Source organism: Coregonus lavaretus (assembly GCF_964263955.1).
Source record: "Coregonus lavaretus genome assembly, contig: HAP1_SCAFFOLD_1704, whole genome shotgun sequence".
Taxonomy (NCBI): Eukaryota; Metazoa; Chordata; class Actinopteri; order Salmoniformes; family Salmonidae; genus Coregonus; species Coregonus lavaretus.
Window position 1 is genome coordinate 152 of NW_028161806.1, and position 15278 is coordinate 15429.

Here is a 15278-nt window from a genome sequence, read left to right on the forward strand (position 1 = left end):
CATTTGTTATTGCCGTCGTACCATTAATTCCTTCCAAAGTTACCATTAAAGTAGTTGATTTAGTTGATGTATTAACACCCTTAACTACTTCTAGTGGGAAAGCTACCGATATCCTCTGTGTATTATTTACTGTTGGAGTGGCTACTGTAATATACTTCTCCTGAACTCCTTTGGTGACTGTGGAAGCTTCAACAGACTTCAACTCTTCCATTATAAGCGTCACTTTACGAATTACATAGCCTTTTAACCAATAATTCTTAACCGGAACAAATTTTAATGCTTGCACTAGATAAGTACACATATATTCTCCCTGATCTTTCTCTGTAACATTACGCAAAATAAGTGAACAATCACTCACAACCCTCTTCCCCTTCATATTGTTGTACAAAATATACTTCCTTTGACTAGGGGGCACCGCTTCTACATCTGGTCCTGATAACAATACTTCTTCTCCATAATTATCTCTCCATGTGAGAGGAACGTCCCCTCCCCCACTCCATCTCTCACAGCTACAAGGAAGATGAGCTGTATCACCAATCCTAACCCTAATAACAGTCTTTTCTTCTAAAATTGGTGCTGGAGCTGTTGGTTCCCTTGTAATCAAATGCGATATATTTATGGCTTTAATAACTATCAATGTAGAAAGAGTTAAATTGCTTCTCACTGTTGTTATAATAGACTGAAGTGTTGATGTTATTGTTGTTGATCCCTCTGTTTTCCCTATAACTTTGAACTCTTGACTTGTATTTCCATCTGTCACCACTAGTGTCACTACTTTGACTCTCAGTCCTAACTCTAATCCCTCGCTTTCAAACTGTTGATTGTAAAAGATACATTTATAATCACCTTGATCTTCCTGCTGGGAATTGTAAATATAGATACCGCAATCACCCTCAATCTTTATTCTTCTCTCATCATTCAGCAACGCATACTTTCTCAATGCAACTGCTTCTAACAGATCTAAACTCCTGTCATATCTATCTTCCCACTGAACTCTAAATTTACCTTCACCACTGTTCTCTTTCATGCACTGACATGGGAGCTGAGCTGACTGTCCTAGAGTTACTACAACCCTAGTTTTCGTAACGTTTTGGTCTGACTTTTCTCCTAACTGGTCTGGGCCTACTTTGTCCAACTGAATCACTAGCTTCTCCTGTAACAGAGTTGCCCTTGGTGCTCTCTGCTGCTTCACACTCCACTGAAATATTCCCTGTTGTTTCTGGGACATATTGAAAATCAATTTCCCCAAATCTCCTGTCCTTTCCCCCCATTGCAGAGTCATCTCTGGCATCATCAGAAGTGTAAACATAATCATCCATGCTATCCGAAACATTGACAATCCCCCCTTCTTCCTGTTCTCTTGAGACCTCAACATCCTCTCTCTCTGCGCGTTGCACCTCTTCTACAGGCGCTTTAACACAATGTGACAAATGATACCACGTTGGAGACCCTTTAACCTGGACAGCGGTTCCAGTACTACGAACCACTTCAAATGGTCCTTCACGACGTTCGTTATACCACTTCCTTCTAAATACCTTCACGAACACCTTGTCCCCAGGTTGCACTGTGCTCCTTTTTTTTCCGTCAAGCTCCTCCTCCACCTCTTCTTTTCTTTGCCTGTCAGAAACATATGTGGACAACTTTTTATGAAAATTGGCCATCTATGTAACGTAAGCTCCCATTTCATCTTCCAAAAGAGCCAAGCTTGGACCTTTTCCACTTGTTCGCAAACAAGGCGTAGGCATCCTTCTTCCAGTTACCAATTCATGGGGTGTCATACACAGATCATGCAACTCACTTGAGCGACACACCATTAATGCTAAAGGAAGCGCCGCTACCCAGTTTAGACCCGTATGCTGACAGATTTTTACAATGCGATTTTTCAAGACACCGTTCATTTTTTCACAAATTCCTTGACTTTGTGGATGATAAACTGCTCCAAGACGTTGTTTAATTCCCAATTTTTGCAACAGCAATTTCACTGATTTGTCCACAAATTCCCTCCCATTGTCTGAGGATATTCAATCGGGTAATCCCCACCTGCTTATGACTTCTTTACACAAGAAGTTGGCAACCGACTGAGCATCCTTTCGCTTGGTTGGACAGGCCTCCAGCCATCGTGAAAATCTATCTACAACCACCAACATGTATCTTTTCCCCTCAACTGGTTTTATCATATCAACAAAGTCAATAACCAATTCACGCATAGGACCTCTCGGTGTAGGAATGTACCCAGGAAGAACAGTCACACCCCTGCGAACATTATTTTTCAGACAGATTGTACACCTTCCTATCATATAGTCAATCTGTTCAAACAAATATGGAGCCCAAAAACCATACTCCTTTGTGATCTTTCTTCTAACCTCCCCCTTGCAACATGAGCTAACCCATGTGCTTCCTGAATCATCAGACCTAAGAGGTCTGAAGGCGCTACTATCAACCCCTCATGGTTTCTCCAAAGACCAGTAGCATCTTTGACCGCCCCTCGGTCTAGCCACAACTGTTTGTCAATCGTAGAAGCAGCTTCCTGCATCACAATGACATCCTTAAGCGTAATGATGTCTTCCAAGTCCACTCCATGAGTGACCAGAAGAACCTTTCCCAACTTGTCCGCTCCTGTGACGGCTTTTGCAGCTTCATCAGCAGCTTTGTTCCCTTTGGTGACCTTTGACACATCTGTTTTATGAGCTGCACACTTAGCTATCGCTATCGCTTTAGGCTTCATCATAGCATGCAACGGTTGCATTATTTGCGCATGATGTTGTATCGGAGAACCATCCGCTCTCTTAAACCCTCGACCTTTCCATACTGCCCCAAACAAATGACAGACACTATGTGCATATGCTGAATCAGTGTATATCGTCACCCGCTTTCCTTCTGCTATCAAAAACATGCTTCTGTTAGCCCCACAAGTTCAGCAAGTTGTGCAGACGCAGCTTGTGGTATTACTTCAGCCTTTTCAACAACAAATCCAGTTCCTTGGGCTTTAACTACTGCATAGCCAGCACACAACTTGTCTCCCACACGATAACAAGACCCATCAGTCCAATACTCCAGATCTGCTTCACTTAATGGAAAGGCTTGCAAATCTGATCTAAGCCTCGACTATTTCTCTGCTTCTTGGACACAATCATGGGGCTCACCATCCTCTGAAGTTGGAAAATTCTCAGCTGGATTTACCATATCACACCTCACTAGGGTGACATCTTCCTGCTCTAAGAGCCTATAATAGTCTCTGAGCCTAGGCATAGTCAATGTATATTTCCCATAGTTCAGAAGATTTCTGAGACTATGATGGGTGAGAATTGTTACTGGGTAACCCATCATAACAGATGATGCTTTGTCATACATTAAATATACTCCCACCATTGCTCTGTAGCACAGTGGTAGCCCTAGTTCTACTTCAGAATAGGCAGTAGAGTAGTAGGAAATAGGCTGAGGATTCGTTCCTGTGCCTGTCGGCTGACAAAGAACTGCACATGCATATCTACCTCCAGTAGAAGTAGATACATATAGCAAAAAGTTCTTAGAGTAATCTGGTAGTGTAAGTGCAGGTGCCTCCTGCAACCTCTGTTTGATCGTTTCAAATGCCACATGGCCTTCCTGTGTCCAGGAAAGATTGCTATGTAGTTGTCCACCTCCAGCATCCTTAACCATAGCTCTCAAAGGTCCCATTAAACTAGTGTAGTCCTCCACCCAAGCTGAGGAGTAACCCGCTATACCAAGAAATGTCATCATCTCTCTGACAGTTCTAGGCTTCGGAGCCTTACGAATAGCTTCCAATTGACTTTCTGAAATGCTTCTGTGTCCATGTGTTATTTTCTGACCCAAATAAACAACCTTCTCCTGGCAATATTGCAACTTTTTCTCTGAAACCTTATGTCCCTTTTCTGCCAATACTTGTAACAATTTAATTGAATCTCTATGACACATTTCTTTATTTTTTGAGCAAATTATTATATTGTCTACGTACTGAATGACAGTGCTTTGCAATATCTGATATAGCCCTACCAAATCATCCTTCAGTACTTTATTAAAGATATGAGGACTATGCTTGTAGCCTTGGGCCAAACGACTATACTCATAGAATTGTCGCTTATATGTGAACCCAAATAAACCCTGACTTTCTACACTAAGTGGAACACTAAAAAATGCACCACATAAGTCTAATACCGTAAAATGTGTCGCATCAGGAGGAATTTGGGTTAACAAGGTATGCGGGTCTGGCACTTCTGCTGGAAAGTCAGTCACTACCTCATTCACCGCTCTCAAGTCATGAACCACACGATAAGTTCCATCTGGTTTTTCCACAGGCAACAAAGGTGTGTTACTCTGAGGATTGTTTGTTATCCTTAAAACACCTGCTTTCAAAAGTCCTCCAATTTGTGGTTCAATCCCTTTGATTGCTTCATCTTTCAATGGATACTGATTCTTCCAAGGAGGTCTTGCTCCTGGTCGAAGTTCAACTTTCACAAGTTGGGCTGATTTCACAAGTCCAATATCGGTACTGTGTTGAGACCACAAACATTCTGGAACTTGTTGCAACATCTCCTCTTTCATATGATCTGAATCCATCTTCGCACTGCAAATAGATTCATGTGTCATCCGTACAGCTTGTGGCTCTCCTTGTCCTTGAGCCGAAATCATTATTTTAAGAAATCGTTGATCTTCACTCCTCCAAATCGCCAAGTTCTCTTTCATCGGTCTGAAAACAGCTTTCTCTGCTTCTTTCATCATCTCTCCTATTTGCTTCTGCTCATAGTCCTCCGAAACCAACAAGGTCACATGTGGCACACTCTTCTCAATCTCAAATTCTTTATTCAGATAATCGTCTGTGTTTATCTTCATAGCTGCTCCTTGTGGTCCTAAAATAATGCAACTTGAGCTAAGTTGAACATTCTTCGATTGATGACTCAACCATTCCTCTGAGTGTGGTTTGACAGCACTCTTGAAATACTTGAGCGTACAATGAAATGGATATTCCGGAAGCCTCGCATCCGGCATATTTGCCACAATAAATTTCTCCCATATCTTAACCTGCTCCAAAAAATCTTCACTGAGATTTCCAATCCAGAATACTGAAGACGAATCCATCTCTGTCATCATCAACAATTTGTAAACCTTTTCCTTTGGCACTTCTACCAGACAGCCGTCTGGTGTACATCTTATTGTACAGTTCAACTTACACAATGCATCTCTTCCCAACAATGCAATAGGTGTATGTTCTGATACCAGTATGGGAATTGTAATTTTTTGATTTTTATAGCAGAGCTCAATTGGTTCCGTAAGAGGAATCAGCTGTTTTACTCCCTCGAATCCGATTGTCCTAATGAGTTGATTGGACATAGGAAGATGTGTAGCATCTTCAGGCCGAACACAGGTGAAAGCAGCTCCGCTATCCGCCATCACTTCCAATGGTCGGTTATTTATTTTCACCTCAATTGTTGGATCTTTTTCCGGTCCTGATGCTACCAGCTGACATCCCCCTCTCGGATCTTCCGGGCACCCCTAGAATCCTTGCTCCGGGCCCCTATAAGAGTTCACCGGTCCTCCAGATGATCTTGACTGACCTCTGTATCTTCCTCTGAAATTCCCTCTGATGTTTCCTCCTGGCGCATTGCACCCACGGGCAAAGTGACCAACCTGTCCACAATTATAACATGCTTCTGAAAGTTGTTGGAAACATGGTCTAGCTCTTCCTCTTTCTCCGCCTTCTCGTCCTCTTCCTCTCCAATTCTGCGTCTGTCCAGAAACTGGCTGTGGAATTGAAACAACTGGTACCGCCATTGGTGGCTGGTACAATTGCGTTTGGAACTGTTCTGGTTGAAGCTGTGGCAGTGATTGTTGATTTGGTGCACACTGATTCTGCATAACCAAAGCTTGTTTCTTCGCCTTCTTATTCTCCACCAGTTGTAGTTGATTGAGTTTTCTGAGAGTTTCTTCGTCCTGTTCTTTCTGTTTGTGTTCGTCAACATATATCTAATTTATCAATTCAATAGGTCTCAAAAAAACAGTTTCACCTTCAAACAACAGCCGATGTAACAACCAAAATACACCATTAGACTCTAAATGTCTAATTCTTTGTTCCTTTTGTTTGTCACAGCCTCCCCGCAACACAGTGTAACAGAGGAGTGACCTATTTACCCAAAATCCCCCATGTTGTAGTTTTAGTCACATCCAACGCGTTGTAGTCTAGTGCCGTAAAATCAAACGTGTCATAATCTAGTGCCGTAAATCACACTTGTCGTAATCTAGTGTAGTAAAATCACACGCATGCGCGGTACATTCATCATTACAATTTCACCATGGAAGCAGCTCCAGACAACAGAACGTTAGCATTCCGCTATAGCTCCTCTCCTTTACCCCTTATAGACAAACAATAACACTTAACAGTTCACAAGACACCAGGCACCAAGCCCAAGGTAACTAAACACATTTCTGGTGGCTCGTCCCATTCCAATGGACCACCAAGGAAGAAATATTAATCATAACCCGCATCAAAAATTGGCATGTAGCATGATTAGCATTAGCATTTAGCATTAGCATGTAGCATGAAGCATAATTAGCAGGCCACGTTAGCATTTCTCCCTCCGCCGTACCGTAAAATACCATTTGTTAGCTAAATTTATGCTACCACGAGATCTGTGGAATCGACACGAGAGATTGCATCAAACAAGCCAGCTGAGAGGCAACATTCATCATCAATATACCACGGTCTCCAGCCCATAGGGCCCACCTAAAACACATCTAACGCGTATCAGGATTTTCTGGCCCACCTTTAATAGGTCGCCTGTCTACCAGGGCTTTTCCATGATTTACAGCGGCTCTAAGTTACATACACATCTGCCTAGGCATTCCTTATTCCACTTAATCGATTGCTCTTGAACTATTATTCAAGCAAATATCTCTATAGACCCTTTATAGGCTCTCTCCCCCCTTCTGCGCTGGTTACCAGTGCAAAGAAATGTAGAATGTTTAGTCCAGACCCCTTATAGTCAACAGCAAGACAAGCAACAGAAAGCACACATCAGTTCTCCAACGGTGCATCTCCCCAGCGAACATACCCAGAAGCAGACGAAGTAAACACACACACAAGACCGTGAGAAATCTCACCTTATGCCGGCGCCTTGAGCGAGAGTCACGTCGTTGCTCATGAATATAACACTGAAGAGACGCAGACAGTCCCTTTTCGTGACGCCATTCTGTTGTGTCGAGTCAAATGTTGCCAGTGATGCTGTCAAACGAAGGAGTCCGCTTATACTGAACTTTGATCACAAGTTTTATTCATATCACAAGATTTCAGCATAAGTTTACAGACCTGCAGTGTCTGGAGAAACAGTGTCCCAAAATAATCTGTCTGTTTCTAACCCCCTCTTTGTCTAGCCCATACTTATAAAGAATGCAAAATATGGGTTGCTCCCTCTGCTGTCCAATCACCTGTCTCCCCTGGGGCGTCACCCTACAAATGGCTACTTTTGAACTAAAGTAAACATCCCTTCTGGTTCCACTAGAATAGTCATAATCGTAATACACTACACACCTTTATGTCACATATCACAATTATAACTGCCTACACTTTTAATTTCACTGAGAAGTCTGTTTCAAACTGTACTCTCCATTTTGACAAAATGTCCCTGTTCACCTCTTTACCTGTTCCTCCTCTGTAGGCAGCAGAACCAGATGATAATGTGGTCTACAGCTCACTAGCTCTACAGGTGACCACACAGGTCAGTGTTGGTGTCTCCTCTGTCTGTTGTACCAGATGATGCTGATCTCTCAACAAAGATACAGACAACACCACATTGCTATGTGTAGTAAACGTCACTCTTTAACCACACATCTTTCTTAGTCTTTTTAGTTTTGCTGTATGAAAAACTGTATCATCACATTGTGACCAGCTAACCTCATTGTTTTCAGTGTGTATCCATAACATTACAGTGTGGAGTGTGCCTGGGTTTAGGGTGAAGTTGCCACTAGATGCTGATCTTGGGTCAGATTTAAAAAATGTTCCCACTTAAGGTTAAGGTTAGGATTGGGGGAGGGGAAGCTGATCCTAGATCTGTATCTATTGGTCCTCTGTAGCTCAATTGGTAGAGCATGGCGCTTGTAACGCCAAGGTAGTGGGTTCGATCCCCAGGACCACCCATACGTAAAAATGTATGCACACATGACTGTAAGTCGCTTTGGATAAAGCGTCTGCTAAATGGCATATTATTATTATTATTGGAAATGTCACCACAGTGATTGTGACTGAATGTTACACGTTCTCTCCAGCAGAGGGAAGCAGCAGCACAGCAGTGACTGACTGAGTGACCTTGGTGGAGTCCTTATCCTGGAAGGACAGCCCACTCCCCTCTCCTGTGTCACAACATCTATCTGCCTCCAATATGCTTCTGTCATACCTCTTAACCCACCCCAGAAAGACCCCGCTATCCTTTTGTGTCCATAAACTACTGAAGACAGTCTGCTGTGTTAGTTTTCTTGTCACCACATACACTATCTGTTATAGTAGTTATGTGTCACCCACCTTTTACCCCTGTCACTTGTTTTTTACATCATCATCTTATTTCTCTCACCTAATTAATTGTCCTATGCCTGTAACTAATCATGATCAAAAGTATAGATAATATAGTTTAGTAGCTACTATGTATAATAACTACTGTACTGCGATAATAAAATGTACTATACTGTCTATATTGCACAATGGACATCTGTCACACCTGATGTGTATTTTTTATGGATTATCAGATAAAATTGAGTTAATCATGAACATATAGTTAGCATTCTTTGTGGCTAACTGAATTGGGCCGTTTGTTTTTGTCTCTCTCTTCAAACACAGTGAAGGGAGCAGCACCAGGGTTGAATAGAGTTTGGGCTAGACCTTTGTCTCCTTGGTATCTTCTTGATTGATTACAGCATGAGGGGGTGAGGTTTGTGTAATTTAGGGCCTTGTCATGTTTAAACTAAACATGAGTGTGTGTGCAAGACAGGGGAGCGGGTGATTGGTTGGAGTAATAGTTCAGCCGTCCTCAGGGACAAAGGAAGTGGGCGGAGCAATAAAAGAGCGGGAAAACTGAAGAGGACTATATAAGATGGAGGGAGACCTTAAGGATGTGTGCCCCTCTGCAGACTGGTATCAGCTTTGTTGAAAACTTTAATTAAGTCATTTCTTGATGCAACAAAAACTCTGTAAGACCTTATTTGTAATAAAGTATAGTGGTTATTTTCCAAAACACACCCTGATCTGTTTCACCTCTCTTGTGCTTGTCTCCATCCCCCTCCAGGTGTAGCCCATTTTCCCCAGTATCCCCTGTGCATTTCTACCTGTGTTTTCTGTTTGTCTGTTGCTAGTTTGTCTTGTTACGTCAAGCCTACCAGCGTGTTTTTCCCGTACTTCTATTCTCTCTAGTCCCTGTTTTCTAGTTCTCCCGGTTCTGACCTATTCTACCTGTCCTGACTCCGAGCATGCCTGCTGTCCTGGACCTATCTGACTCTGACCTGGTTTACAAACCTCTGCCTGACCTGACCCTGAGCCTGCCTGCCGTTCTCTACCTTATTGACTCTGCCCTGGATTACTGACCTCTGCCTGCCCTTGACCTGTCGTTTGCCTGCCCACTGTTTTGTAATAAACATCTATGATTTGAACTGTTTGCATATGGGTCTTATCCTGATTCCTGATAGTACAAACTGGCTGACCCAGCAGACTCGGACAAGCTCTGCGACGTCGTCTCCTCCCACTGAGCCACCATTGCAAGACACGAGGAGTTAATTCACAACCTTATGGAAGGATTCCAGACCTTGGCTGAACGCCACGGCTGTGCTTTCCATACATTGCCGGAGAAAGTCAGCAGATTGTCTATTAGGCAGCAGCCACTACTTTAATCCCCCAGACTCTCAGCAACCCAGCCACCAGCGGCATTTCTTCCCAGCCTACTACGGTGTCCCGAGAACCATGCTTACCTCCGGAGCGCTATGCTGGAGATTCTGGAACCTGCCAAGCTTTTCTCTCCCAGTACACCCTCATCTTCTGTTCCGGTTGCCCTCGCACGTCCTCAATTTCCACCTCGCCTTCAAGGAATCCCGGAAATCTCCAAAGTCTACACTTCCGAGTGAATCCGATGTCACCCGAGTTCTCTCAGAAATCACAGAGGGTTGCCGACTCGCCTATGCAACTTGGCAGAGCTAGATTGTCTCCTGCCGAATGGTTACACAGAATGAACACATAGGGCTGTCATTATATTTCTACCTGTCCTGTAAAAAGACCCGGCTCATCAGGAGGTATGAGTACACTGGTGGCCATTACGGAGAATGTCCAGTCTCCCATTACTCGTATCCCTCTCCATGCCATCCTGCTGTGCGGTGACGGGTCCAAATCTCTCCCGGTACTCATTGACTCTGGGGCCGACAAGAGTTTTATGGACGCTACCCTGGTGTCAGAGTTGGGAATCCCCACTCAAACCCTCTCCATTCCCATGGACATCGGAGCGCTGGATGAGCGTTCTATTGGCAGAGTCACCCACAACATGGTTCCTATCAACCTGCGAGTGTCAGGCAACCAACGCGAGACGATCCAGTTTCTACTTATCGAATCCCCTCAGGTACCCGTTGTGTTGGGGTTTTCATGGCTCCAAAGACACAATCCCCTTGTGGACTGGACTGTGGGTTCGATCAATGGTTGGACCGCATTCTGCCATGCTCAATGCCTGAAGTAGGCGCAGCATGCCCTGGGACGTCTTCCTGCAGGCTTGGGTAAAGTCTCTGACCTTTTCGCCATTCCCATGGAATACCAGGACATCCGGGAGGTTTTCAGCAAGGCCCGTGCCACCTCACTTCCTCCGCTTCGGCCCTATGACTGAGCCATTGACCTTCTCCCGGGCACTGCACCGCCTCAGGGGTGGCTCTATTCACTGTCGGGTCCGGAGACCAAGGCGATGGAAACGTACATTGAGGACTCCCTGGCTGCAGGGTGTATCCGTCATTCTGCCTCCCCAGCCGGCATAGGGTTTTTCTTTGTGGAGAAGAAGGACAAAACCTTGCGCCTGCGTATCGACTACCGGGGCCTGAATGACATCACGGTTAAAAACCGTTACCCACTTCACCTCATCGCCTCAGCTTTTGAGTCTCTCCAGGGGGCTACCATCTTCTCCAAGTTGGACCTCCTGAACGCCTACCATCTGGTAAGGATACGGGAAGGGGACGAGTGGAAGACATCCTTTAACACGGCTAGCAGGCACTACGAATACCTTGTTATGCCATTCAGACTGACCAACGCTCCTGCAGTGTTCCAGGCCCTGGTTAACAATGTTTTTGTGACATGTTGAACCAGTTCGTGTTCGTCTACCTCAATGAAATTCTCGTTTTTTCCCGCTTGGCTCAAGAACATGTCCTCCATGTTTTTCAGTACTCACCTCTCCCAAGATCCCGATCACGTGGTCTCCAGCTGCAGACCGGGCGTTCTTGGACCTCAAGCACCGATTCACAACCGCCCCCATCCTAATCCATCCGGATCTGTCCCGGCAGTTTGTGTTGGAGGTCGACGCCTTGGACATCAGATTGGGGTCTGTCCTGTCCCAGCGTTCGGCCCGAGAACAAATGTTGCATCCCTGCACTTTCTTCTCCCATCGTCTCAACACCACTGAAAGGAATTACGACGCGGGTAACCGAGAACTCTTTTCGGTTAAGATGGCGTTAGAGGAGTGGAGGCACTGGTTAGAGAGGAAGGAACACCCTTTCATAGTGTGGATGGATCACAAGAACCTGGAAAATCTCCACACCGCCAAGCACCTCAACTCCAGGCAATCTCGACAGGCCCTGCTATTCACTCGGTTCAACTTCACCATCTCCTTCAGCCCGGGATCTGTAAATCTTCACAAGGTTTTCACACACTGTTGCTGGTATTTTGGCCCATTCCTCCATGCAGATCTCCTCTAGAGCAGTGATGTTTTGGGGCTGTCGCTGGGCAACACGGACTTTCAACTCTGACTTTCAACTGATTTTCTATGGGGTTGAGATCTGGAGACTGGCTAGGCCACTCCAGGACCTTGAAATGCTTCTTACGAAGCCACTCCTTTGTTGCCCGGGCGGTGTGTTTGGGATCATTGTCATGCTGAAAGACGCAGCCACGTTTCATCTTCAATGCCCTTGCTGATGGAAGGAGGTTTTCACTCAAAATCTCACGATACATGGCTCCATTCATTCTTTCCTTTACACGGATCAGTGGTCCTGGTCCCTTTGCAGAAAAACAGCCCCAAAGCATGATGTTTCCACCCCCATGCTTCACAGTAGGTATGGTGTTCTTTGGATGCAACTCAGCATTCTTTGTCCTCCAAACACGACAAGTTGAGTTTTTACCAAAAAGTTATATTTTGGTTTCATCTGACCATATGACATTCTCCCAATCCTCTTCTGGATCATCCAAATGCACTCTAGCAAACTTCAGACGGGCCTGGACATGTACTGGCTTAAGCAGGGGGACACGTCTGGCACTGCAGGATTTGAGTCCCTGGCGGCGTAGTGTGTTACTGATGGTAGGCTTTGTTACTTTGGTCCCAGCTCTCTGCAGGTCATTCACTAGGTCCCCCCGTGTGGTTCTGGGATTTTTGTTCACTGTTCTTGTGATCATTTTGACCCCACGGGGTGAGATCTTGCGTGGAGCCGCAGATCGAGGGAGATTATCAGTGGTCTTGTATGTCTTCCATTTCCTAATAATTGCTCCCACAGTTGATTTCTTCAAACCAAGCTGCTTACCTATTGCAGATTCAGTCTTCCCAGCCTGGTGCAGGTCTACAATTTTGTTTCTGGTGTCCTTTGACAGCTCTTTGGTCTTGGCCATAGTGGAGTTTGGAGTGTGACTGTTTGAGGTTGTGGACAGGTGTCTTCTATACTGATAACAAGTTCAAACAGGTGCCATTAATACAGGTAACGAGTGGAGGACAGAGGAGCCTCTTAAAGAAGAAGTTACAGGTCTGTGAGAGCCAGAAATCTTGCTTGTTTGTAGGTGACCAAATACTTATTTTCCACCATTATTAGCAAATAAATTCATTAAAAATCCTACAATGTGATTTTCTGGAATTTTTTTTCTCAATTTGTCTGTCATAGTTGACGTGTACCTATGATGAAAATTACAGGCCTCTCTCATCTTTTTAAGTGGGAGAACTTGCACAATTGGTGGCTGACTAAATACTTTTTTCCCCCACTGTATTTACACATATACATACACATACACATACACATACACATACACATACATATACATATACATATATACATATATATATATACACATATATACACACACACATACATACACACATTCATACATACATACATACATACACATACATATCCTTTAAAAAAATATATATATTCCCCTTTATTACTTTCCAACCCCGCCACCCTTTCCCTACTTGGAGTAAACTTGTGAACAACAATGCTTAGGCCTCTACTTCCAGCTTATACCTACTATCTACATTTTATGGACACAGTCAATTGTACACTAATTCTATTTTGTTTGTTTTTTCTCCTGAACTTCCTCTACTCTCAACCTCTCCGATCATTTTCATGATGTCCATCAAGTTTGCTTCTATATGCCATATCTTTCTAACTGTGCTCTTTCACAAAAGCTCCCAACCTACAACCTATATACTTATTATGGACACAGTATGCTTACATTATTAGTTATCTTGTTATTATTTGTTGTTAGTTGTTATTAGTCCCATCCTTCAATTCCATTCAACACCTTCTATCTATCTTTTAACACCATCCATATAGGATTTATATTTGCCATATATATTTAAACTGTACTGTGATGTCTTACAAAATGTCTGAACCTTTCTATTCTCATTGTTTCTACAGATTGTGAATTGAAAATAAACATTTTTGCTAAAAGTATTATTATGTTATTGATCGATTGACTATGACTTTTCAGATTATCCAGTAATGCTATATGCAAGGTTAGCTCCAGGTAAATATTGCAATCCTTTAGCCATTCCTGGACCTGTGTCAAAAAATCAAGCTACAAGTGGACAGTACCAAAACAAATGATCTAATGATTCTTTCTCTTTGCAGCAAAATCTGCAGAGCTGGGAAGATTGTATCCCCCATATAAATAACATTCTATTGGTAGCAAGAATTTTATATAATAATTTAAAATGAAAGATTCAAAGTTTTGAAACCGGTGTCATTTTGCGTATCAGTTCATAAACACTATGCCATGGGATCGGTATGTCAAAGATCTCTTCCCAACTATTTTGCAATCTATATGGGACGGCTGTCAATCCTTTGGTCCTTAAATGAAACTGATATACCTTTATATTTATCACAGTTTTCCATAACCAATTATGTTCTTTAATGCAAGGCCGACAGACAAGTTCCTTACTTTCTCCTCCTTCCATTTCCTCTTCCATTTTTGCGGTAAGGCTGCAATTATTTGGTTGTAATTTTGGGTAGAGCAGACATTTGCATATGTCTTTGTTAGCTGCATGTGCGACATAACTCCACCAGTCCTACCGATTATATCATTTACAAAGATTCTACCTTTTTTTAAAATTAAAAAAAGGTGTTTTTGTCAATTAGTATATTTGAGTTTAACCACAATATTTGTCGCATTATTTGTTATTTCGTTTCTGGTGGATTAAATTGAAATTGCAACCAACTTTCTAATGCTTGTTTTAGAAATAGTGATATCTGGGAGATTAGTTGTAATCTGAATAAAGGGAAAAAGGCCATTCTTGAACATTGGTTGAGACAATCTTACTGATTTGCTAGAGAACCAGTTCAGATTTAAGTATTGCATGACTGAAGCTTTTAGTGATAGGTCTAATGCTTTAATGTGCTTTTGTGTGTTGTACTTAGTCAATTGAAAATGTGCTTAAAGTTTTGAAAAAACAACCTTTTTGATGATCTGTTTTGAGTTTTGTACTAAGAGTTGTGAAACGTTACCACATATGTATGAAAATTGTACCAAAGCAAAAAACAATGTGTGTGAGTTTGAGTGTGAAGTAGTTTGCTGTGTTGGATGCAATGCTCAGTAGTTAACATGACGTTGTGGAATGAGTTTAGCTGAAACTTGCAGCATTCTGGTAATGCAGCTTCCTGAATTAACTTTAACACTTTGGCTTGGAGGACATCTGTGGTTATGAGCTGTACATGACAAAGGGTTCATTTCCTGTATAGAAGAGGGATAAAGGGGCCTCCCAATTGGCGCAGCAGTCAAAGGCACTGCACTGCAGTGTTGAGGTGTCACTACTGTCTGGGGTTTTATCCCAGGCTGTGTCACA